The sequence below is a fragment of the Zalophus californianus genome, chromosome 8 (assembly GCF_009762305.2).
Source record: "Zalophus californianus isolate mZalCal1 chromosome 8, mZalCal1.pri.v2, whole genome shotgun sequence".
NCBI classification, from domain to species: domain Eukaryota; kingdom Metazoa; phylum Chordata; class Mammalia; order Carnivora; family Otariidae; genus Zalophus; species Zalophus californianus.
Genome location: NC_045602.1, coordinates 113,912,597 through 113,939,950, shown reverse-complemented (window position 1 = coordinate 113,939,950; position 27,354 = coordinate 113,912,597). Strand labels below are relative to the sequence as shown.

The following is a 27,354-nucleotide window of genomic DNA, read 5'->3' as shown; positions in this document are numbered from 1 at the left end:
AGGGATATACTGCCCGCCTGAAAGATGAGTGAGCTCAGTGGTAGAAGGAGCAATGGCCTCAGACTCAGCAGATCTGGGGAAGTCGTTTTACTTTTGTGTGCCTCTACTTTCCTCTTCTGGAAAGTGGGATTCCTAACAGTACCCATGTTCGGGGTTGCCTTGAGGACTAAATGAGACAACCTGTCTCAAGTACTTAATGACAGTGCTTGGCTCAAAAAACGGTAGCTATTCCTATTACTTTTATTATCATTATCATGGGCAAGGCCTAGTTTTGCCACTTACTACCAAATGAGTGCACCTGAAGCTTTAGCTTGCACAGGACACACTGGGGGGTCTTGGTAAAATGCAGCCTGGTGTATTAGATCTAGGCCCAGATTTTGAACAAGCTTCCAGGGGACATGGGTATTCTGTCACGCAAAACACACTCTGAGCAGCAAGGATCTACCTAACCCAGCACCTAGCAGGTGCCTCACACTATGGACTAAAACAAATGACCTCTTAGCATCTCAATGTCTGTAAACCGAGGACAGTACATCTTCCACGTGATCTCCACTGACAGGAATTAGTAAATAAAAATTCATAGGAAAGCGCATTCTAAACTGCTCTATAAGTGGAGGTGGTGGGATTATCAGTCTTACTATTCCTAGCATGGAACTTACAACATTGTAAACTAAATTTACAAGAGCAATTATTAGCATATATGAAAAAAAGGCTTGAATTCTCCTGCTCAGAAGAGATAATCCATGTAAGGATCCTCTAGGAATTCTGGCAGAACACAACAGCTTTTCAAGGGATCCCCATATCAAAAGCCCTGAAACTTTAGAAATGTCATTTGATGGCCAAGGAAAGAACCACTTTGGTAGGAAAACTGTGGCCATGTGAGGCACCGACAGTGAGCTTCACTAGTAATGATTCTGTTCTCTCTCCCAGAGCTGGCCAGCCTCCTTCCAGCCTTCATTTGCCAAGATTTCAAGTCAGGACATCAATGCCAACAGCATGAGACAGATGGGCACTGCCCTGGCAAAGTCCACGCCTGCCACTCCACAAACTGCCCAAAAGCCAGAGTGTAAGAAAAGCAGGGCTTGTGGATGTCCAAGGTGGGGACTTCAGTGAGACCCATCTGGCTGTCCTCCTGCGGCATAAGCTGGGATCTCTTACCCAAGGACTAGAAGGTATGATGTTTGTGTCTTCTGACCCTCCAGCAAGTTCAGAGTAAGCCATTGCTAATTCTTCCTCACAGGGCACCTTACCAAAAAGTTCTTTCATCATTTTAGAGGCAGATGGCACCACCAACATCTACCTAACTGCTCAGGCCAAAAACCCAGGAGTCATCCTTGATTCCTTCGGCTCTTCTCCCAACCACCATCCTGCGGTTCTGCCTCCAAAACACATCCCCAATTCACCCTCCTGTACTCATCTCCACTGCTACCCCTCTAGCAGGCCACCATCACCTCTCTACTCGCCTCCTAACTATCCTTCTGGCTGCCATGCTTATCCCCCTTAAAATTCATTAGTCACACAGAGGCCAAAGTGATTTAAAAAATAAAAAACAGGTTAAGCGTCTGCCTTCCGCTCAGATCAGATCCCAGGGTCCTGGGCTAGAGTTGCTTTAGGCTCCCTGCTCAGCAGGGAGTCTGCTTCTCCCTTTCCTGCTGCCCCTCCCCTCAGCTCATGCTCTCTCTCTCTCTCATACTCTCTCAAATAAATAAAAATCTTAAAAAAAAAAAAAAACAACCAAAAAATAAACTATTGTCACTCCCCTACTTAAAGCCTTCAGTGGCTTCCCAAGCTTTTAAAATCAAATCACAATCAGTTACTCTAGCCTACAAGCCCTGTATGATCTGAGGTCTCACCCCTCCCCATCAGTCCACCTCTCCATTCTCCCTCTCCTTTCACCTCCAACTCACCTGCTCCAGCCACTCTGAGCCTTCTTTCAGTTCCCAGAACTTACCAAGTTTGTTCCCTCAGAGCCTTCACCCTTGCTGTTCCTTCGGCCACATTTCCAAATGGCTGGCCCCTTCGGGCAGCAAATCTCAGCAAAAATGTCATCACCTTAGGGGTGCCTGGGTGGTTCAGTGAGTTAAGTGTCCGACTCTTGATTTTGGCTCAGGTCATGATCTCAGGATCCTGGGATCAAGCCCCATGTCAGGCTCCATGCTCCGTGGGGAGTCGGCTTGGAAATTCTCTCTCCCTCTGCCCCTCCCCCTCTTCTGCGAACTCTCTCTAAATTCAATAAATACAAATCTTAAAAAAAAAAAAGTCACCCCCTTAGAGAGGCCTTCTCTGACCATCCAAAGTAGCAGCACCCCAATCCCCATAAGAAGTTACTCTGACATCACTGTTTCAGTGTTTTCACAGTCCTTATTTCTATCCACATTACCTGTTCATTTATTGGTTTATTTCTCTGTTACTGCCACTGGAATGTAAACTGCATGAAAGCAAGGACCTCATCTACCTCTGAACCATCATATCTCCAGGCTGGAACAGGGCCTGACACATATGAGATGCTCAGCAAATGTGGCATGAATAAAACTGAGGTAGTATAGAGCAAGAGCACTGAACTTGGAGCTGGAAGACCCAATGCCCAGGTGAAATGGACGACTTACTAGCAGCATGGCTTCTCTTACCTCACGTCCCTTGACTGAAAAATGGGGATTTTAAATCTGCACCTTATTCTTCCTCGTAGGGCTACTAATAATACCAAATGAGTGAAGGCACACTTAAACACTTTTGTGAATCACTAGGCACTGTACAGAGAGCATGTATTATTAACCAGCGCAAGAGAAGGCTCTTTCTCAGGAACCCACACATCAGTTGTCAAAATGAAACTTCTAACTCAAGCACCCAACAGAAGCCTAGGGACACAAAAGAAGAGATGTGAACCAGCAGCTTTATCCTGCAGTAGGGGTAAACACAAGATAGGAATTCATTTAAAGAGTCAAATCATGGGGCGCCTGGGTGGCTCAGTCGTTAAGCGTCTGCCTTCAGCTCAGGTCATGATCCCAGGGTCCTGGAATCGAGCCCCGCACCATGCTCCCTGCTCCGCGGGAAGCCTGCTTCTCCCTCTCCCACTCCCCCTGCTTGTGTTCCCTCTCTCGCTGTGTCTCTCTGTCAGATAAATACATAAAATCTTAAAAAAAAAAAAACCTCAAATCATTTCCAAAACCGGTAATATGCAAATTAAGTTTGGAGGCTCTTGAAGTATACGGCGTGGGGACTGATTTCCACATCTTCTGTTGTGCTTGGCACAGAGGAATTTAGTACACATTTATTGAATTGGGAGTTGGGCTACCAAACCTGACTTCCTACCATCAGCTTTCATCTTTCTTTGCAACCCATTCTGGCATGGGGTTGCAGTTTCCTGGAGGCCACCCTGTAATAATACTAACATTTATGTTATACTGTGACAGCTACTGTTTTAAGCTTGTAGTGAGCTTCTGAGGTTGACAAATCTGGTCCTATGAGCACATACTTTAATTTAGTCACTCACCAACCGTAAATAGAATATAAAATATAGTATAGGTGCTATGTTAAGCCCTAATAATAATGGCTGACATTTATCAAACATGCCAGGCATTTTACATGTATTGGGCTCAAATGAATCCTTACCACAGCCATACATGGTAGATACTATTATTATCCCCATTTTACAGATGAGGAAGCCATAGCACAGAGATGAAGTCAATTGCCCAGTGGCATTTGGAGGTGGCAGAGGCAAGCTTTGAACCCAGACAGCCGGGCTCCATAGCTTGCAATCAGAATTGCACAACAGCACTGAAAGGGCCTTCAGATGTCACTTAGCCCTCTTCTTTCATTTTAAAGAGGTGGGGACTGAGGGACAGAGAAGCCCCCTTTTAAACATGCCAGCTTTTTTTTGAAGTCCACACTTTGGATGGTATCTATTTAAATGAAGCTTTATATAAGATCTTATAGATCTTATAAAGATCCTGGGACACCTGAGTGGCTCAGTCGTTAAGCGTCTGCCTTCGGCTCAGGTCATGATCCCAGGGTCCTGGGATCGAGCCCCACATCAGGCTCCCTGCTCAGTGGGAAGCCTGCTTCTCCCTCCACTGCTCCCCCTGCTTGTGTTCCCTCTCTCGCTGTGTCTCTCTCTGTCAAATAAATAAATAAATAAAATATTAAAAAAAAAAAAAGATCTTATTTCCTTGCCACTGGAGAAAAAAGGCTCTAAGCTGTAGCAGTTAGAAGAAGCAAAAGAATACCCGGTGGCTTTGTAACAGCTATTGTTGAGAAAGCAAAGACATCAGGGTACAGGGGAGAAAATACAGGATTTACCTGGCAATGTGTCCAGCTCCACCATTTTATAGAGATAAGATTCTTAGGCAAGTCATTCGCTTTTCTGAGCCTCAGTCTCCTCGTCTGTGAAATGGGGATAACATCACCACCTACCCGAAAAAGTCTACGTGAAGATTAAGTGAGATAATGTACCGAAAAGTGCTTCTTAATCACATACTTGCAAATAGCGATTAAGCTTTAAGCACTTTCCAAAAGACCTAAGACATACACTTTTGCTCTGGAAGGGTCAACAAAGCCCACGTATTTGAAAATGAGACCATAACCTCAGTCATCTACAAGAACTTGACCTCAGGGTTTCCACCACCAGGGCTACTTGTGCCGGTCCACATCACTTCCCCTGCTCCGAGCAGCATGGAGAAGGAAAACTGGGGGCGGTGGGATGTCAACAGCGAAAGGATACACATATGAGCTGGTGCTCTGCACACTTAAATCCCACCAGTCCTAAAGTCATCTCTTGGAAACCTCACCCAAACCACCCTATATGCCTCATAATAGCTTGTTGGACACTTAACTATGTGCCAAGCTACCTGACATACTCTGTTTCATTGGCTTTCCGCAGTGGTTCATTAACTCATTTTACAGATAAGAAAAGGCGGCTCGGAGATTAACTTGCCCAAGACAAGGCCACACAAATGGAGATACAGACTCTCCAACTCAGACACTCTCGACTTGAAACTGGATTCTTGGTCCCCATGTCAGGGTGCCCTAAGAATTCTCCCTCTCCCCATTTAGGACACTTAACATACACACCTCATCATCTTAACTACTCCGAGCAGCAAGTGTTAGGAGATCCCTGAACCGTCAACTGAAGCCTGACAGGGGAAGGGACTTGCCCAAGGTCACACAGTGAGCCGGGGGCAGCGGCGAGGTTCGGACCCCAGGCTCTCGCTTCCCTGCCTCTCTCCAGAGCTGGGTCCCTGACCACCGCCGCAGACCCCTCCGGATGGACCCCGACCCCTCGCGGCCGGGTCTGAGGGTCGGGCCGCACCTCCGCCCGAAGGACTAGGGGCGAGGCCGCCCGGACCGCTGGAGGATGCCCGGGAGGCAGGGCAGAGGATGCTCCCGCTCGCGAAGCCCCAGAGCCAGGCGGCGGCGCCCGCGCGGGCCTCCGGGCAGATCGCGGGCGGCGGACAGGATGGGCCTGCCCCGCGGGAGCCCCGGCCCCTCCCCGACTCACCTGCGGCGCGAGCCGACAGCTGGCGGTGGCGGCGGCGGCGGCGGCGGCGGCGGCGGGGGCGGCGGCAAGCCCGGGGCTCAGCCATTCCCCGCTGCCCCGGATGGGGAGAGACGGCGGCCGCTCACTTCCTTAGCAACCCGGCTCAGCGACCCACTTCCTTAGCAACCGGTGTCAATTTCAATAACTTTATTGGAACACGAGCGGGGAACAGGGAAGCCCGCGGAGCGGAGCCGAGCCTGGCCCGGCACAGTACTGGCGCTTAGTAGGTCCCCAACGCGCCTCAGTCCTTTCACCCACCCAAGAGGTGTGAGGTGAGCGCGTCGTTACCTGCCCCCATCTGCCAGACTCTCGTATCTCAGTTTCCCCATCTGTAAAATGGAACTCACTGCCTTGGTCCCGCCACGTGATTTCAGCCGCCGTTTGACCTTTCCTAAAGCGCTTTCACATTATCTGACTTAAGTCCCGAACTGCTACTGAGACTGCTCCCATTTAGGGCCACTCAGTCACTTAAGCCAAAAAACTAGGAATTATTCCTGTCTCTTCCCCCTCCTTCACCCCCTCACCCACTCAGTCACTATATCTCTTAATCTACCTCTCAAATATTTCTCCCGTCTCTCCACCTTTCTCCATCTTCATTGCCATCATACCAGGCCAGACCGGTCTCCCCTCACCTCTAGATTGCCCGAAATATCTGCTTCTACTCATGTCCAGCCCTACCCCGCTAAGCCATTTTTCCCTAAGGCCGCCAGAATGATCGCTTCAAAAGGTAAAACAAAGCATGTCATGTTCCTAGCTTAACATCCTTTGATGGAATCCCACTGCTCTTAGAATCAAATCCAAAACCCTTATGGCTTCCTACAAAATTGCTGTAAGTCTGTTCCAGCCACATTGGTCTGAGGCCAGGTTCTACCTGCCCCCATAAGAATCCATATACTGGGGGCCCCCAGGGTGACTCGACCTTAAGCTTCTCACTCTTGATCTCAGCTCGTCTTGATCTCAGGTTCATGAGTTCAAGCCCCGTGTTCAGCTCCATGCTGGGTGTGGAGCCTTCTTAAAAAATAAAATAAAATAAAATCCATATGCCATTCCCCAGCAAACAGAAAGCTCCATAAGAGCAGAGTCTCGGTTTACCACTATAGCTGCCATGCCTAAAACCTTGCCTAGTCTATAGTAGTTGCTCAATAAATATGTGTTGAGTATTACATGAATGGATACCTGAGATGCTCTTCCTTACCCCACACCCTACTTTTGCCTATTCTAGCAGATATTGCTACTTGCTCCCCAAAACCTCTTTCCTTGCTCCTGAACACACAACTAGACTACACTTCTCAGCCTGCCTTGCACTTAAGACCAATTTCTGACCAACTGAGTATGATGTGTACATTCTCAGGCCTGGCCCATAAAAACTTCCCATACACTGGTTCACACTTTCTCTGCTTTCAAGTGAAGGACTCCATTGTATACCTGAAACTAACAACATTGTATGTTAACTAACTGGAATTAAAATAAAAACTTAAAAAAAGTGAAGGATTCCAAGGCCTTAGGAGATCAATAAGACACCCCTTAAAGGACAGCTGGCCAGGAAGCCAGACAATTTCCATCATTTAAGATGGACAAGAAAATAAACTTTTGTTAGATTCAGTGATTGGGATGTGGAGGGTTTTTGTCACAGTAGTTAGCTGATCCCAGCTAAGAAACCTAACTCTGAATCATCCTCTGGGCCCCAGTTTACTTCCCTTCTCCTATTAACCTACCCATTATTGAATATAGTTAAATCAGTAAATCATGTTTACCCTATAATGACTACAAATACTGTTTTCTAGGGCACCTGGGTGGCTCAGATGATTAAGCGGCTGCCTTCAACTCAGGTCATGATCTCCTGGTCCTGGGATCAAGCCCTGCATCAAGCTCCCTGCTCAGCCGGGAGTCAGCTTCTCCATCTCCCACTGCCTCTCCCCCCAACTCGTGGTCACTGTCTCTCTAAGAAATAAAATCTTAAAAAAGAAAAAGAAAAATACATTTTCTACTGAATCAAATAATGTGTTTATGTTTACGTTTCATTTCTTCCACATCTTTTGGTATTTTCTAAGATTAATAATTGCCTTGATTTTTTTCTTTTTCATTAGTTTTCTTTGTAGCTATTGTTAATTTTTTTATATAGGGTCAATAAATCAGGCAAATGCTTAGCAGTGAATTTTCCAGATGTTTAGACACAACAAATAGTCCATGAGTTTTGTTTTGTTTTTTTTTTTCTCTTGAAGACCTCAGCTTCAATCTGGACTGGTGCTCTCCAAACCTAACACACAACTGTCACATTTGCTCTTTCCTACGTCTTTCTCCTGGACTGGATTCCCTGTTCCCTGGACCCAGTGTCTTCCAGTTTTACTGGAATTCCAGGATTTACTCCTTCATTTCTGTGTAGCACATTTTTCAGTAGATTCCTGAGAAAGGGTGCATGGAAGCAAATATTTGTAGTCCTTGTATGTCCAAATATGTCTTTATTAATAGTTTAGCAGGGTATAGAAATCTAGGTTGAAAATTATTTTCTCTTGGAATTTTCAAGGCATTGCACTACTTTCTTTTGGTATCTACATTTAAGACCACTAACACTGTTCTGAATCCTGTTCCTTTGTATATGACTAATTCTTTTTTTTAATCTTTGGAAGCTTTTAGGCTGTTGTCTTTATCTACACAATGTTAGGATATTTGATGATGATTCCCCTCAGTGAGTGTTTTTTCTCATTGTTGTGTTAGCTGAGTCCTTTCAATCTGGAGACTTGTATCTCTTTGTTCTGGGAAATTTTCTTATATTATTTCTTTGGTAATTTTCTCCTCTCTATTCCCCCCGCCCCCATTCTCTCTTTCTAGAACTTCTCTTAGTCAGAAGTTGTACCTCATGGAATGAGCTCTTAGTATTCTCATTGTAGTCCTCTTATTCTCCTCTCTTTTTGGCTTTTTCTTTCTTTTTTTTTTTTTTCCTACTCTCTGGGAGATTTCCTCAACTTTAGCATCCATCCTCTCTATGGACTCCGGACTCACCTTTCAGTCATCAATATTCCCTTCTGCAGACTCTAGGTCATAACTTCCTCCCTCTGTTAAGTCAGTTACTACTTGCCCTCTGTCTCCGTCTGCCAAAAGCTTACTGAAATTTCGGGACTACTAATGTCTCCCTCCTGTACCATTATCATCATGGGATGATATATTTTTTTTATTCCTTATTGTCATATAAGTGGAGTTCATATAAATGTCATCAATCCACCATATTTAACTGGGTGTCTTTATTGCTTCATAATAATAAAAAAAAACAGGTGGATGAAAGGGGATGAATAGATATTTCCAAGAAAAAATAATAGAAAACATGGCTTTTAAACATACAAAAACATGCTCACTCATATGAAAGGAAATGAAAATTTGAAGAACAATAAGATTTTTTTTCATTTAATTGGAAAGAAAAAGAACCCCTGATAAAGCACTGTTGATGTGTTGTGAGAGTCTGGTGCTGACTGTGTCCTCAGCAAGCTGTATAATGCTGTGTGAAGGAACAGGATGAGTGGTAGTAATAGCAGTACTAAAGTGTAGAGTGACCAACTCATCCTGGTTTGCACAGGACTTCCCTTGTTTTAGCACCCAAAGTCTCATGTCCCAAGAAATCCCTCAGTCTGGGCAAACTGGGGTGGTTAGTTACTCTAGTGTGGTGAGATAAACTTTTTCTTTTTTTTTTTTAAAGATTTTATTTTTTATTTATTTATTTGAGAGAGAGAGAGAGAATGAGAGATAGAAAGCACGAGAGGGAAGAGGGTCAGAGGGAGAAGCAGACTCCCCGCTGAGCAGGGAGCCCGATGTGGGACTCGATCCCGGGACTCCAGGATCATGACCTGAGCCGAAGGCAGTTGCTTAACCAACTGAGCCACCCAGGCGCCCAAGGTAAATTTTTTCTTATATATATTACTATTATGTTCCATTTCCTTTTCAGTGTGACCCCTTTTCCATCCAACCCAGACTGGGAGGCATTTATTGCTCAAGGAGGAGTTGTTTCAGAAGAAAAATAGGGAAAAGACTTTCTGAGTCCCCAAATTCCTGGAGAGGAGACTCGGAATGAAAGAAGTCTTGGTAAGTCAGAGCAGAGCTTCCAACCCCCTGTTTCCAGAGATTTGCTAAGTTTGAGGGAAGGAGGGGCACCTGGGTGGCTCAGAAAATCATCTTAGGGTCCTGGATGGAGCCCTGCACCTTCTCCCTCTGTCTGCCGCTCCCCCTGCATATACTCTCTGTAAAATAAATAAATAAATAAAATCTTTAAAAAAAATAAGTTTGAGGGAAGTAATGGTAGGAATGCAACAAGGGGAATGAGGCCAATGGGGTGGGGACAAAGGGTCCTGATATAGAAAGATCATGTGGGCCAGAAAAGAGATCTCTCCCTGCCAGATGGCGCAAACTCCAGCCTAGAAATGATCTGCTCTAATTCCAGTGAGCACTATTCATCATAAGCAACAGAAACCAATTCTGACTGAAGGCAGCAGAAATAGGATTCATTAAAAGGGTAATGGGAAGTTCAAAAAATCCTCAGGAATTTTCGAGAAGTGTCCAGGAATGAGCAAAGCCAGGTCACGTGGGAGCATGTTCTACTTGGCCAGACTGGTGAGGACACTGGATGCGCAGCTTTCACCACAGACATCTGGCCATGGGCACTGCCCACCCTCCTCATAAGGATTCTCCACAGTCCCAGCTTCTCTGTAACCCAAGCTCTGATTGGTTGAGCTTTGATCACATATCTATCTCTTACCTGTAGTAGAAGCTTTAAAAGCAAACATCTGAACTTTTGGGCTTCTGTGGTGGCAGGAAGACTCTGCCTTCATTTACAAAGTGAGAATTCCCAAACACTGGAAAGAGTTCCTAGGCAGGAGAAAAATAGCTCATTATAACCAGACATCCCCTTGCCAAGGAGCTCCATCAGTCCTCCCCGTCATTGTCACTCAACTCACCCCAGTGGCAAGCATGACGCAATGACCACCCAGCCAGAACGAAGCCCACAGTGCCATGAAATTTTGCTCAGTCCTCATCTGTCCTACCCTGTGAGGACATCCCATTTTAATGGCTGGAGGCATCCCAAATGCTCTGCGACAGAGGAGGGCACTGGACACCTAGGAGCTTCGGGGCGGGAGGAGAGGGAAGAAAGGGATCTGCTGGTACCTAGCCTGAGTTGGACTGAATTGAGCCCGCTTGCAGTCTCCTACCATACCAGGAGAAAGGTAAATCATAGCCTGGACACCCACGGACAGTTTAATTATGACCTCACCCAGAGAAAATAACTTCTGATGGACTCCTCACAGGGTTGGCAAATGACAGATGGCCTGGCTCCTCTTGCAAGGGGAAAATCACCAAATTTCCTCTTCTCTCTGACATTCGAGAGCAGCACTGTCCAAAAGACCTTTCCACAGTGAGGGAAATGTTCTATGTCTGCAGCGTCTAATATGGTAGCCACCAGCCACATGTGGCTACTGAGCACTTGAAATATGACTAGTGCTCTTGAGGAACTGAATTGTATTTACTCAATTTGAATTAATTTAAGTTTAAATGGACAGTGTAGCTCTGGGCTATGAAAAATGACAAGCCTGGACTGTGGGGTCCAGATGGTCTTAGGTTTGAATCCCAGTTCCACCTCTTGCCAGAGAGCTGAGGGACCCAGTGCAAGTCACATTAACGCTTTGGGACTCAGTTTCCTCATCAGCAAAATGAGGGGCTATTAATGCTACTGCTCAGGTTTGTTGTGAGGATTGACTGAGATATGGTGTGGGATAGTGCCTGGCACTTAATATGTGCTCCATAAATGGTGGATCTTTTTCCTTCCTTTACTGGGTTGAGGGCCATAGTGTCCTCCAGGGAAACAATAATTGCAAATGTAAGGAGTCCTGTTGGTTAAGAAAGTTTGATCTTTTAGGAAATTTAATACCATTTAGGGAAGAGGTCTGAAAAGGGATTGTGTAGAAAGACTGCAAAAGTGAATGAAATAAGTCAGACAGAAAAAGATAAATACCCTATGATCTCACCTATATGTGGATACCAAAAATCAAAATCAAAAACAAACAAACAACAAAAATCTGAGCTCACGGAACAGATTGGTAGTTGCCTTAGGTGGTGAGTGGAGGGTGGGCCACATGGGTGAAGGGGGTCAAGAGGTACAAACTTCCAGCTATAGAATGAATAAGTCCTGGGTAGATAATGTACAGCATAGTGACTATAATTAATGATTTTTATATTGGATATTTGAAAGTAGCTAAAAGAGTGGATCTTGAGGGGTGCCTGGGTGGCTCAGTTGGTTAAGCGACTGCCTTCGGCTCAGGTCATAATCCTGGAGTCCCGGAATCGAGTCCCGCATCGGGCTCCCTGCCCAGCACGGAGCCTGCTTCTCCCTCCGACCCCCCCCCCCTCACGTGCTCTCTCTCTCTCTCTCTCTCTTCTCATTCTCTCTCTTTCAAATTAATAAATAAATAAATCTTAAAAAAAGAGTGGATCTTGAAAGTTCTCATTACAAGAAAAAAAACTTTAACTGTGTGTGGTGATGGATGCTAACTGGATTTATTGCAGTTATTTTGCAACATATACAAATATCAAGTCATTATGTTGTACACCTGAAACTAATATAATATTATGTGAGTTATATCTCAATTTTTAAAAAAAAGCCTGTAAAGGGAATGATTTATTAGAATGCAAGGAGGTGGCATCCCAGAGCCTCTTTCAGGAAGAAACAAAATGCCAGGCTTGGACCGAGGCCAAGCTCCTGAGACAACCTGGATGGTTCTCGCTTGGCTGAGTGCCCAGGTTCAGTGTGGATGGAGGCTCTGGGACCTAAGGAAGGCTCTACCAGCTAAGCATCGAGCTAATGTCTTCTAAATTCCCATCTTTGATGTTTTCTGAAGAAAATCAGATGGGAGTTGGCTGCTAATTCCTTCCTCCTCAGGCACTTAACTGACTGTATGACCTTGGGCAAGTTAGTTCACCTTTCTGGACCTCATTTCCCTATTTGCCCCCTGGAAGGGCGCTGTGAGAACTCACCCAGAGAATGAGTGGGAAACTGCTCTCCCAGCTATCAGGCACCATAAATCATGGGGGGATGAAGAAAAAACAATGATAACTAAAATCTCAGAGCCCAAAGGAGGTCTTAGATGTGTGGTGACTAACTAGGACCAGAAGCAATGTCCCAGGACTGGGTTTTGTCTTACTTATTTGTATCCTCTGGGCATAGCACAGTGCCTGGCACATAGCAACACACAACACACTATTAAAAAACATATATTATTGGAGTGCCTGGGTGGCTCATTAATATATGGGGATTCCATTATATATGATGCTCATTAAGCATCTGCCTTCAGCTCAGGTCATGATCCCAGGGTCCTGGGATCGAGCCCCGCATCGGGCTCCCTGCTCCACGGGAAGCCTACTTCTCCCTCTCCCACTCCCCCTGCTTGTGTTCCCTCTCTCACTGTGTCTCTCTCTGTCAAATAAATAAATAAAATCTTAAAAATATATATTATCAATATTCATATTTCACATTAGCAGATTTTCAAAAGCATAATACTCAATGTTGGCAAAGATAGATCACTTTTATCCCACTGCTGATGGGATGAAATTGGCACAAATTGTAAGGAAAAAAAACATGATGACTAAGAACCATCTGAGTCAGCCCATTCCACTTCTAGGAATCAATTGTGAGAAAATAATGAGAGATGCTCCTAAAGATTTAGGCACCAGTATGTTCATCCTGGCTTCATTTACAATAGGGAAATATTGTGTCCAAAATTAGGAGAATGAATAGATAAACTAAGATCTGTCAGTAAGAAGGAATATTAAATGATGTTTTTGAAGAGCATCTAATGATATAGAGAAATGTTCATGAAAATATAATAAGGGGAAAGGTATATATTTCTATCTATCAGGAAAACTTTCAATGCTCCATGGTGGTCACTGAGAAAGAGCCTTTTATACAATTAGCAGAATGAAAAGGCAACTTACAGAAAATAATATTTGCAAATTATATCCAGTATATATAAAGAACTCCTACAATCAACAACAGCAAAAAACCGGGGTGCCCGGGTGGCTCAGTCAGTTAAGCGTCTGCCTTTGGCTCAGGTCATGATCTCAGGGTCCTGGGATCAAGCCCTGCGTTGGGCTCCCTGCTCAGTGGGGAGTCTGTTTCTCCCTCTGCCTCTGCCCCTCCCCCACTCATGCATATTCTCTCTCTCTCTCAAATAAAGAAATAAAATATTTAAAAACAACAACAACAAAAAACCAACTTGATTTAAAAATGGGCAAAGGACTTGAATAGACATTTCTCCAAAGAAGATCTACAAATGGTGAATAAACACATGAAAAGAAGCTCAACACCACTAATCGTTATGGGAAATGCAGATCTAAACCACAATGAGATCCTACCTCACACCCATTAGGATGGCTATTTCCAGAAAACAGAAAATGACAAGTGTTGGTCAGGATGCACAGAAAGTGGAATCCTTGTGCACTGTTTGTGGGAATGTAAAATGGTGCAATCACTGTGGAAAACAGTATGGTGATTCCACAAAATACTAAAAATAGAGTTACCATGTAATCCAGAAATTCAACTCCTGGATATATATGTCCCTGGATATATATGTCCCCCCTAACTGAAAGCAGGGTCCCAAAAAGATATTTGTATACTCATGCTCATAGCAGTATTATTCGTAATAGCTAAAAGGTAGGATCAACCCAAGTGACTATTGGATGGATAAACAAAATGTGATATAAACATACAATGGACTATTACTCAGCTTTAAAAAGCAAGGAAATTAGGGGGACGTACCTGGCTCAGTCAGTAAAGCATGCAACTTTTGATCTCAGGGTCGTGAGTTCAAGCCCCAGGGGGGGCATAAAGCTTTAAAATAAGGAGGTAAGTGTGCCTGGGTGGCTCAGTCGGTTAAGCATCTGCCTTCAGCTCAGGGCCCTGGGATAGAGTGCCTCATTGGGCTCCCTGCTCAGCAGGGAGTCTGATTCTCCCTCTACCCTTCCCTCCTGCTCACACTTTTTCTCTCTCAAATAAATAAATAAAATCTTTAAACAAAAAATATAAAAAATAATTTAAAAATTAAAAAAATAAGTAGGTAAGTAAATAAAAAAAATAAAATAAAAAAGAAGGAAATTCTGACACATGCTACAGCATTGATGAACTTTGAAGACATGATGTTAAGTGAGGTAAGACAGACATTAAAAGGGAAGTACCGTATGATCCAAAGTATAGGAAGTACTCAAGGTAGTCAAAATACAGAGACAGACCACCAGGAGTGGTGGTTGCCAACAGCTGGCGGGAGCGGGTAATGGGGAGTTATTGTTCACTGGGTAGATAAGCTCTGGCACATCCAGACCATGCAACATTATTCAGCACTAAAAAGAAATGAGCTAGTAAGCCATGAAAAGACATGGAGGAAACTTATTACTAAGTGAAGAAGCCAAACTGAAAAGACTATGTACTATATGATTCCAACTGTATGACATTCTGGAAAAGTCAAAAGTATGGAGATGGTAAAAAGATCAGCGGTTGCCTGGAGTTGGGTACAGGAAGGGATGAATAGGCAGAACCCAGAGGATTTTTAGGGCAGTGAAACTTCCTGGTATGATACCATAATGATGGATACATGTCATTATACATGTGTCCAAATGCATAGAATGCACAATACCAAGAGTCAACCTTACTGTAAACTTCTATGGTCTCTGGGTGATGACAATGTGTCAGTGGAGGTTCATCAACTGTAACAAAGGTACAGCTCTGGTTGGGGATGCTGATAACAAGGAAGGCCACACATGTGGGGAGAGACAGAGTATGTGGGGAATCTCTGTACATTCCCCTCAGTTTTGCTGTGACCCTAAAACTGCTCTAAAAGAATAAAATCTCTAAAAAAAAAAAAAAAAGAACCTAAGTAGGTATTGTCATCTTAATGCAATCTGACAGCAATCCCACTATCCTGGTGCTGATGATTAGAGTTCCTGGGGTGGCCACCACCTGGAGGGTCATGAAGATCCATCAGGACAAGATTATTTCCCTTTCCTTCCCCTGAGCAGCAAGGCCCTCTCTGGTACTGCTCACAACCAGACCCAGTCTCTGCATCAAGTTGGCATCTGACATAGGGTAGCCAACCACCCATCAGGAAATGTTTACTTAAGGTGTGGAGTTTGCACTGAGCTAGGACTCTGGAAGCACAGGGAGTCTTGGATATACCAATTCTGTGTGGCCTTGGGCAAGTCGCTTTCCCTCTCTGAGCTTCAGGTTCTTCATCCACAACCTGGACGTGACTCCTGCTGGATGACCTCACAGAATTCCTACAGGAGAGTTGATAATGAAGTGCTATAGTAAAATGCTTCATTCCTTAATGGCCAGATGGGAGAAGCATGGTGATTATTCTAAAGGGCAATTAAGGATTCCGTATGAGGACGGGGGAGCGCAGTGTAAGAGAAAATCACCAGATGTGGAGCGAGGTAGATCTGGATTTGGATCTCAGCTCTGTCATTGATGCTGTGGGGTCTTGGGCAAGACAATCTCTCACAGCCAGCGAGTGTCAAACCCAAGGAGCATGGTGTGGCATCAAAGTTTATGAACTGGAGAGTCAGTCAGACCTGGACTCAAGACCCATCTCTGCCATTTATTAGCTATGTGGGATATTTTGGCTCTTCCCAAAGAGCATCAGAAGGAAAGGAATTCAAAGACACGTTTTTGACTAGTAGGAAAGTGGGATCAGGGATGAAATGAGAAAGAGCAGATGGGATGGGGAGACAGACAATCCACAGATACAAGGTGGTGGCTTATGGTAAGGAGACAAGGGGGAAGGCCACTAGGAGAGCTAAGAGTCCCAGAAGGGACATTTATGGAGCACTTACCATGAGTCAAGAACGTCAATCCTTACAATTCCCTAGTATGAAGGTACTATTACATCCCCACCCTACAGATGGACTAACTGGCCAAGGGGACATAGCTACCAGCTGAGCCCGGAGCCCACACTCTCCTCTCTGCACACAGCCAAGTAGCCCAGTGCAGGCCCTTCACTCTCTCACGTCCTCTGCAGAGAATGGGTGTGTCTCTAGGGCAGCAAGATTTAAAAAAAAAAAAAACAACATTCTACTCCCCCACCTTCCCCAGAGACTGTCCAGACTTGTGGACAAGAGATGCAAACTCTACTCTGATTTGAGGTAAGGCCTGTGGAAGCACATTCAGTGACTGGCAAACCATGACAATTCTGTTATCCCTGATAACCCCTGCAGACCTGCCTGGCCCACACCTGTTGGATGGCTCCTCACCTCCTGGAGGAACAGGCCTGAGGCTTCTCCTGCCGACGGGGACCCACCTTGCTGTTGGCCGTGTTTCTCTTTTTTCTCTCGCCTGGCTCCCTGAGCTCACAGGCCTCTCTGTGCCTTTGTTCTAGGGGTTCTCCCCACCTGGAATGCCCTCTCCCCGGGACCCCCTCACACGCACACACACGCACACACACGCACACACACGGGCATGGCACATTTCTGTCCCTGTCCATTCATCACCTCCACCTGGACACAGGAATATGCTGCATGTTCTAGCACCTAAGAGGAAAATGTGAACAATTAAACAAATAATTAAATTACAATTACATTAAATTAAATTTAAACAGTTAAATTAAAATGAAAACAAAGTCCCCAACTTTGGAATGTACCTCAAAAACCCTTATCAAAAATCACCTTCATAGGCAGTGGGATCAGTGGACAGGAACCCAGAGAGGCCCTCATAGTGTGTTTATTTATTGCATTTATTTAGCACTGCGTATTTATTTATAAGTATTTTTTGTTTCTTTGCTCCTTCCTCCCTCCCTCCTTTCTTCCTTCCCTCTCTCTCTCTTTTCTTCCTTTCCTTCCCTTTCCCTTTCTTTCTCTTTCTTTTCTTCCTTCCTTCTTCCCTCCCTCCCTCTCTCTCTCTTTCTTTCTTTTTACAGCACTGCATTTATTGGGCACTTCCTATCTGCCAGACACTGTGGTAAGCACCTTACAGTCTATCTTATCACATATCTATCTCTTTAAGAGGCAGGACCTATTATTATCCCCACTTTACAGATGACAACTGAGGCTAGAGTGATTACCAAATGAATACGGGGCAGAGCCACAAAGTCTGTTCTGACCCAACTTGAAAGCCCACAACCTTGGCCTTTTCTGGACTCACAAAGTGGTGGATCATAGGCAGCATCTGCCTGCAGTTGTGTTTTATTTGGCCTACTCAACATTTTATAATTAATTGCCAATATTTAAAAACCAGATTTCCCATATACATTGGGATATCCAGCTTCTCTTGAAATACCCAAGGACTTGACCACACTGGACCTGGGTTTCCATGTGGCGATCATTGGCTGGAGGGAGCGAGAGTTGCCCCAGATACAACCAATGTGTGTGTTCCATTGGTCATATGCTCCCCAGCCCCCACAGACCCACCTCATTCATTTTTATTGCCTGTCTGGCTCCCGGAAGTACTTGAGTTTATGACTCCTGGGTTCACACCTTCTAGTAGCCAGGTTTGCCTTGGGATATCGTGAGCTCCCCGTCACCAGAGGTGTGCAAACTGAGACTAGCTGGCTACTCGGTAGGGGTGTTGAAAAGGGATTTTAAGGGGTGCCTGGGTGGCTCAGTCGTTAAGCATCTGCTTTGGCTCAGGTCATAATCCCGGGGTCCTGGGATCGAGCCCCGCATTGGGCTCCCTGCTCGGCGGGAGGCCTGCTTCTCCCTCTCCTACTCCCCCTGCTTGTGTTCCTGCCCTTGCTCTCTCTTTCTCTCTCTGTCAAATAAATAAAATCTTTAAAAAAAAAAAGAAAAGGGATTTTAAGATCCAGTTGGGGAATTGGGTCAAATAACATATAGTCCCTTGTGGCCCTGCAGTGCCAAATATTTACTTAAGACTTTGCAGCATATAGTATTAGTATAAGTATTAAGAACTAACTTCCCCCCTGGTCTCAACTTACTGTTTCAACTTTCCCTTCACCTTGGTTTCTGATCTATTTATATATTTTGATCATATGATTATGCTGTATGAATTCTTATAAGCTCCCTCAAACCCTTTTTGGAACAAGACATGGGGAACACATAAATCTATAATAAATATTTACATAAAGGGCTTGGTTCCAGGAACAGAAAAGAAACAACAACAACAAAAAAGAATTGTAAGTTGTGCAACCTGTATAGCTTATAAGTTGTAGGAGTTGTTAACTGCCAAGTTATCTCAGTTTCTCTGAAATTCTCAAGCTCAAGGACATAAAGAACAGAAGGACCTAAGAGTCTGGATGCTACAGTTATGGGTTTGTGCTTAGGTCCTCCCAGGAAAGGGAGCCTCAGGAAAGGCAGCCTCAAAGTTTTATTTCCCACTTTTTACCTGAAATAGACTTTAAAATTATAAAACTGGGAGAGGTGGGGCACCTGGGTGGCTCAGTTGGTTAAGTGTCCAACTCTTTTGTTTTTAAGATTTATTTTTTTATTGGACACAGAGAGAGACAGCAAGAGAGGGAACACAAACAGGGGGAGTGGGAGAGGGAGAAGCAGGCTTCCTGCTGAGCAGGGAGCCTGTCAGGGCTCAATCCCCCTGAGATCATGACCTGAGCCGAAGGCAGACGCTTAACAACTGAGCCACTCAGGCACCCCAAGTGTCCAACTCTTGATTTCAGCTCAGGACATAATCTCAGGGTTGTAGAATCAAGCCCATGTTGGGCTCTGCACTCAGTGGGGAGTCTGCTTGGGATTCTCTCCCTCTCCCTCTGCCCCTCTCCTTACTTGCATGTGTGCACTCTCTCTCTCTCTCTCTCTCTCTCAAATAAATAAACAAATCTTTAAAATTATAAAACTAACTGTGGGGTTGCCTGAGTGGCTCAGTTGGTTGAACATCTGCCTTCAGCTCAGGTCATGATCTCAGGGTCCTGGAATCAAGCCCTACGTCGGGCTCCCTGCTCAGTGGGGAGCCTGCTTCTCCCTCTCCCACTCCCCCTGCTGTGCTCTCTCTATCTCTCTCAAATAAATAAATAAAATCTTTAAAAAATTTAAAAAATACTTAAAAAAATAACAAAACTAACTGTGACAGGGCTTTTTGTTTTGTTTTGTTTTTCCCCACTGTGTATTTGCTGAGATATATTCCCCCTCCTCCTATTGAGAGGGGGAATCCATGTCCTCTTCCGTCAGTTATGAGTGGGCTCGGGGATGATTTAACCAATAGAGTATGGCAAAAGTTGTGCTATGTGACTTCTGAAATTGGGTCATAAAAGACACACAGCTTTGCCTGGTTCTCTTGGAATATCTTCTCTCCAGATGCTTCCTTCAAGGATAGTTTCTCTTGGAGCACAGTTTCCATTCTGTGAGGAATCTCAAGCCACACTGAGAGGGCATCTGTAGGTATCCTTTTTTTTTTTTTTAAAGATTTTATTTATTTATTTGACAGGGAGAGACACAGCGAGAGAGGGAACACAAGCAGGGGGAGTGGGAGAGGGAGAAGCAGGCTTCCTGCGGAGCAGGGAGCCCGATGTGGGGCTCGATCCCAGGAGATCCCCTGAGATCATGACCTGAGCTGAAGGCAGACGCTTAACGACTGAGCCACCCAGGCGCCCCATCTGTAGGTATTCTGAACAGTGGCCCTATCTGAGCCCAGGTACCCCAAATGAAGTCACCTCCACTGTCATAGTCTTCCAGCTTTGGAGCAGAAACAAACCAGTTCTACTGTGCCTTATCCAAATTTCCATCTCATAGGATCTGTGAGCAGAATACAAGAATTGTTGTTTTGTATCACTAAGTTTGGGGTGGTTTGCTCTCCAGTTACAGAAAATTGGAATAGTAACCCAATGATCCAAACCATAAAGAAAAATATGTGTAAAAGTGGTAAGTTCCATTTCATGACATTTCTTTCATGTCACTCCCCAGAGGTAATGCTGTTAGCAGCTTTAAGTGTATCCTTCCAGATCTTTTTCTTTCTTTCTTTTTTTAAAGATTTTATTTATTTATTTGAGAGAGAGAGAATGGGAGATGGAGAGCACGAGAGGGAAGAGGGTCAGAGGGAGAAGCAGACTCCCTGCTGAGCAGGGAGCCCGATGTGGGACTCGATCCCGGGACTCCAGGATCATGACCTGAGCCAAAGGCAGTCGCTTAACCAACTGAGCCACCCAGGTGCCCTTCCAGACCTTTTTCTATACATTTACATATGTATGTATAATAGAAATATATAGGTTTTGTGTTTCTTTTTTCTTTAAGTATGATTATATAAAAAGGTAACTTGCTTTTCTCTCAATAACAAAGTCTCAGTGATCCCTTTAAATTTACAAAAGAACCTGAATTGGTAGTGATCCATTCATATGCTGGGGTAGCCAGCTTCCAAGGTCACCCTCAATGACCTCCCCCACCCCACTATATGCAAATCTTTTTTTATATGCAAATCTTTTTATAGTTCCCTCCCATACTGTACTGCAATGGCTTGTACAACCAATAGAATATGGCAGAAACGTTGGTGTGCCACTTCTAAGATGAGGTTCTCAAAGGCACTGTAGCTTTGGCTCAGTCTCTTGTTCTCTCTCCTTTAGATCTTTTGTTCTGGGAAAAACAGCTGCCCTATCATGAGCAGCCCTGTGAAGAGGCCCACATGGGAAATAACTGAAGCCTCTTGCCAACAGCCATGTGCATGAGCTGTCTTGGAAGTAGGCCCTCCAGCCCCAGTCAAGGCTTCAGATGAGTGCAACCCTGACCGATACCTTGGCTCAACCTCATGAAAGACTCTGAGCTAGAACCACCCAGCAAAGCTGATCCCAGATTCCTGACTCTCAGAAACTGCATGAAGTAATAAATGTTCATTGTTTTAAGCTACTGAATTTAGTCATTTACTGAGTAATTTATTTGTAACAATATACAACTATATGTGGTTCAAGTTTTTAAAAAATATAAAAAAGGATATAGCAAAAGTTCTTTGTCACTTTGACCTCTAAACTCTCACCTGGCCCACCATCCTCTCCCCCCACCCCTACTTAACTTGGAGTAAGCCCTTAGGAAATGTTATATTTATTATCTTGGATACAGAAGCAGACATGCCCTTGGCCCCTCTCACAGATCATCTGACCCAAGAAAGGCTGCAGCAGTATGGCATTCCCTTTCAGAAGCTGTAAAAATGTGCCCTTCTTTCTCCACAGGAACTGGGCCATTGGCCTTTTCAGCTTAGATGCCATTTTTCCCTGCCAAGGCCTCAGACACCCACATGCATCCCCACATCCTGTCTCAGGTCTGGGGGTGGGGGCTGCTTTTCTGTGCACACTGTGGAAAACATTACCTGGCCTTTTTCTCCAACCCATAGAAATCAGAAACCAACCACTCACCTCCCAACTTGTAGTCCCAGCTTATTCTCCAGACTTCTCTCCCATAATGCTCCCCCTTCACCCTGCCTCAGTCCTACAGCCTTCAGCCCAGACTTCCGATCTACTCTGAAACCGCTCTAAGACAGTGCTCACGCTGATCTCTCTGCCTTGAATGCTCTACCCCCCACCCACCCTTCTGAAAACAACCACCAATCTTCAAGACTCAAACGAGGGGTTATCTCTATGGCTCTTCCCCTGTCAATCCCACAGGTCTCCTTGCTTCCAACATAGCCCTGTCGGTCTACTGTGTGCTTCACAGCCAGAGGGACTGATGTGATGAAACCCAGGATCATGCTTCCAGTTCCAGTAAGATGGGTGAACCGTCTCCACCCTACCTCTGCGGCTGAAGGTAGCTCCAAATTCTGGTCAGAAGGCATGGAGCAGTTAGGTCAGGCCTCGAAAAGTCTACAGTAGCAGGCAGACCAGGGGGGAAGTACCGCCAGTCCGGCAGTGGGTTTACACTTGTTTTCTCCTCTGGTATTCCCTGGGCTGTGTCAGTGTAGCCTTGAACCTAGGACAGGGCATTGGCGCAAGTGGAGGGAATGTCAGGAGATACCCTCCAGTTCTGGCTCCAGAAACAGGAATGAAGAATGAGGTCTCCTAACCTTCAGAGAGAGTGAGGGAGATCCCCATTTTTTCCCCATTCTCTTTTATCCTAGCCCCCAGTCCTCCCAGGTGGTGGAGGTAGTGGTGGGTGCTTACAAGAACCTGAAACTATGAGGAAGGAGAACCTTCCGCTCTAACTGAAGAAGCTATGGTCCCAAGATGGCGGGATGAGTCCATATTGCTGTGGCCCCAGATGTGGGTGCAGTTGTGGGAAATGTACATCAGAGTCTGGTAAATAAAGCCTCAGGGAACCACAAAGTCGCAGGGAGCTGGCAAGGAGAGAGGAGTTTGGGAAAGTGACCCCACAAAGTTATGTATGGATTTTCTGGGCTCACCCCCTAGGTGCGCATGAGTAGATCTAGCCTAAACAGCTTACCACAGACTTTGAGAAACTTAATCACGAAGGCCAATGCCTGAGTTCCGGCCAATGAGTGACCCTCACAAGGGGCAGATGCATGTGGCATCACAAAGGGTTTGAAAACAGGACTGACCCTGGAACCACAACCCAGAGAAGGTAGGCATAGCTTGCAGCTTGAACCCACTTTGCCAATTACCTGCAAAGACAAAAATATCAATATTTTCTACAGGATTTAAATGTAGCCCAGAGCATTAATATTAAATATTAATTAAAATTAATATTAACATAATATTAAAAAGGTCCAGGGCAAATTACTTGCAAGATAAAGAAGCAGGAAAATTTCAGCTAGCTTGAGGAAAGACAAGGAAAGATGCCAACTCTAAGATGTTGGAATGATCTGAAAAAGCCCTTAAAGTAACTGCTGCAAAAATCCTCCAAGGATGGGACGCCTGGGTGGCTCAGTCGTTAAGCGTCTACCTTCAGCTCGGGTCGTGATCCCAGGGTCCTGGGATCGAGTCCCGCATCGGCTCCTTGCTCTGTGAGAAGCCTGCTTCTCCCTCTCTCTCTGCTGCTCCCCCTGCTTGTGCTCTCTCTCACTCTCTGACAAATAAATAAATTTTAAAAATCTTTAAAAAAAAAAATCCTCCAAGGAGAGCATGGGGAGTTAGTGCTTGATGGGGATAGAGTTTCAGTTTGGGAAGGAAAAAGGGCTGGAGGTGGATGGTGCTGATGGTTGCACAACAGTGTGAATGCACTTACTGCCACTGAACTGTATACTTAAAACTGATGAAAATGGTAAATTTTAGGGGGGCCTTGCTGGCTCAGTCGGTACAGCATGCGACTCTTGATCTCAGGGTCATGAGTACAAGCCCTATGTTGGAGCCTACTTAAAAAACAAAAACAAAAACAAAACTCCAAGAAATAAGGATGCAGACTCTGAGCTTTCTTCAGCTTTTTAGTAAATAGAAGATATATATTAAAGTTTCCATTTGATATCTGTATATATACCAAATATGTATTTGAAATTGAAAAAATACAATAACCCAAACTGAAAAGCTCAGTGGATGGGCTAAACAGCGGAACAGAGATGTCACAGGACAGAAAGAATCTATGAACTCCAAGCTGGGTCAGTAGAAATTACTCAGTCTGAACAACAAAGGAAACAAAGGTTGAAAAAAAAATAAACCGGGTCTATGGGAGCTGTGGTACAAGAGCTCAAGGTCTAACAGAGCTATCGTCCAAGTAGCAGAAGGACAGAAGGAGTCCAGTGCACGGATGCTTTGAATAGCTCTATTCACTGTCCCTCCAAATTTGGAAATGACCCCTTTGGTGGGTAAACCCATAAACAGAGCATGGTACATCCATTCAATGAAACACAGCTCAGCAATAAAAAGGAATGAACTACTGACACCGGCTACAACTTAGGTGAGTCTCAATGGCATCATTCTGAGTGAAAGAAGCCATTTCAAAAGGCGACATACTGTATGATTCCATTTATGTGACATTCTCCAAAAGACAAAACTATAGTGATAGATCAGTGGTTAACACAGGTTAAGGGTGGGGAGAGTGTGTCACTACAATGAGAAACACAAGGGTTTTTTGAGAGGTGATGGAACTGTTCTGTTTCCTGTTTGTGGTGGTGGTTACGCAAATGTACATGTGTTAACATTCGTAGACCTACATACAAAAAAAAAAAAAGTAAATTTTACTCTATGTTAATTGAAATAAACAAAAAAACTTGTGGTAGGGGCACCTGGGTGGCTCATTTGGTTAAGTGCTTACCTTCAGCTCAGGTCATGATCTCAGGGTCCTGGGATCGAGCCCTGCACTGGGCTCCCTGCTCAGTGGAGAGTCTGCTTCACCCTCTCCCTCTGCCCCTCCCCCTGCTCATGCTCTCTCTCTCTCTCTCTCTCTCTCATAATAAATAAAATCTTAAAAAAACAAACAAACCTATGGTAGTCAGGCTCCAAGATGGCCCACAATGATCCTCACTTCCTCACGCATCTGCCGTTGTGTGGACTCCTGTCACCTTGGAGAGGGCTGGTCTGTGTAACCAAAAAAAGTGGCAGAAATGATGGGTATGATTGAAGAGGCCAGGTCATAAAAGCCTTTGCAGCTTCTGTCTTGGTCTCCTGAATCACTCACTCTCGGGGAAGCCAGCCAGTATTGTGAGGACACCCCAACAATCCTGTGAAGACAAGCTGAGGCATCTCACCAACAAATTCCACTGCTGGAAACATATCCTACTGATGTATTTGCCCGTGTGGGAGATGGTGCCTGTGCACTGCCGCTTTGCTCATGGTGGCCGAAACATCACACTTAAATACCTCACAATAGGCTAAATGCATTATAGTCCATTCATGTTGTGGAATGTTCGGAGGAGGGTAAAAAGAATGAAAAATATCTGCATATCTGCTATTGAAAAAACTCTAAGTGTGTTATACAAGAAAAGCAAAAGCCAGACAGTATGATTTTGTGGGTTCTTTTTTTTTTTTAGAGGATATACACATGGATGTATTTCTAGAGAGAGTATGAAAAATTTCTGGAAGACATACAGCGTTTGCCTCTGGGGAGCATTCTGGGCTAGAGCAGGCACTTATTTTCACTGTACAGGTATATTCTTTTTTCCTTTTTCAATGTTTTACCTTGAGCGTGAATTTATTTTCAATAAAATGTTTGAATAACTTACACAGTCAGAGCCCTCTGGCACTGCCCTCAAGGGGCACCGTGGGGACCCTTCCCTCATAGAGGGCTCAGAGGAGCCCTGAAAAGCCCCTCCTTCCACCATCACCATCTGCCCTTGACCCAGAGACAAGACCTGATTAAAATCCGATCAGGGGCGCCAGGGTGGCTCAGTCATTAAGCAGCTGCCTTCAGCTCAGGTCATGATCCCAGGGTCCTGGGATTGAGCCCCCTGTCAGGCTCCCTGATCACCAGGGAGCCTGCTTCTCCCTCTGCCACTCCCCCTGCTTGTGATCTCTCTCTCTCTGTGTGTGTCAAATAAATAAATAAAATCTTTAAAAAAAAATCAGATCAAACACTCTAGGTTTCAGAACCTCCTCTGGCTCCCCAAGAGAAAAGCCACACCTCTTAGTTTGGTATTTTAGGCCCTTCACACACACATGTGCAGCCTCATCTCCGGTCTCCACCGCCCTGGATCCCCGCACAGCACTGCTCACTGCTCCCCACAAACTTAGCTCTCTTTCTGGTTTTCACTTTAAGTCTTTCCTCTCAGTTGTTCTAAACCCACAGTCACATCAACCGCCCCAACGCCCAGTTCTGCCGGTGCCACTTCCCTTGCATCGCTGGGTCCCTGACACTCCCAGGAGTACAAGCTCTTCACTCTTGCCTTTGAGCACCGCCCCCCACCATGTTCCAACCGCAAGAATTTTCCAAACTCTTCCCCCAATCCAACTAAACTAGACCAACTGTGGTCCCCTCTTTGTACCTTTGCTCACATGGTGTCCTCCATCCAGAATTCCCTTTCCTCTTCTGCACGTGCACCTGTTGATAACACATCCATCATTCAACTCAACTCCAACCTTCTCTGTGAATCTTGCACAAGGTCAGAAGTCATCACAGCTTCCCAGACCACTTTCTCTACATTTCAGTCATTCAACTCATATTCAGTGGGCACTCTTCAAAGGTGCATACCAGGTCAGGTGCTGGTATAGGGAGATACATCAGGCATGGTCCCTGCTCTTGGGGAAGCTCCGGTCTAGCTGGGGAAACCAAGAAGCAAATGTCCTCAGATAAGTGACCCAAGAGGCAGCCCAGCACAGGGGTTAAGTACACTGGCTCTTATCTCCTACTTCCAGGGTTCAAGTCCTAGCTCTGCCACTCACAAGCTGCGTGACCTTGAGCTAGTTGCTTTACCTCTCTGTGCCTCGGTGCCCTTACCTGTAAAATGGAGATAATAGGAGGACCAACTTCACAGGGTTATTCGGTGAGCTAGATGGTGTAGCTTATATACAGTGCTTAAACACAGCCTGACAAGTGGTAAACAATACATACTGGTTATTACCACAATTTCAAGGTGCTATGGCAGCTCAGGAGAGGAAAATTTCTTAGAATAAGATCTAGAAACTCTAATGAGTATGATATAAGCAGAGAGAAAGCCTAGACAATAGTGTGGAGATGTGAAGGGGAAGTGGTATATGAATGCACAGTAATTTCAGGACTAGCTCCCCCCTTTGACTGCCTCCTGGGTCTTGTTCTCGGGGTCTTCAGGGCCTAGCAGAGAGATCTGCTCTCCCAGATTTCATCTTCATAAGCCACACCACATCCTTTACTTAATATATTTCTCTAAATCAACTTGCTTTTTGTAAACTAAATAAATCTTAGAAGGAAACTGTAAACCACATCTGTAAATGAAAAAAAACACAAATACAAAGCATCTCCAACATAAATATAATGAAAGCAAAACAGTGTCACTAAATTCAAGCTAATGTGACTCTGAGGTCTGCTCTCAGACCTGTTACCCGGACGGATTATTA

The 27,354-nt window shown here is 44.9% G+C and overlaps 1 protein-coding gene across 4 annotated transcripts in view; it reads right to left on the bottom strand.

Moving 5' to 3' along the window:
* Nucleotides 1–25,115, bottom strand: part of KIF3B (kinesin family member 3B) — a 59,421-nt gene extending 34,306 nt beyond the window's left edge. The window contains exons 1-3 of one of the 4 annotated variants that reach the window (XM_027624248.2): nt 25,004–25,115; nt 24,809–24,903; nt 10,275–10,384 (exon numbers count right to left, since the gene is read on the bottom strand). The gene's annotated coding sequence lies outside the window, so the exon portion shown is untranslated. Of the gene's footprint in view, nt 1–4,296; nt 4,407–5,494; nt 5,626–10,274; nt 10,385–24,808; nt 24,904–25,003 lie in introns of those variants that run through there. The other 3 variants (XM_027624245.2, XM_027624247.2, XM_027624246.2) reach the window with 3 other exon arrangements.
* Between the last annotated feature and the right edge of the window lie 2,239 nt (nt 25,116–27,354).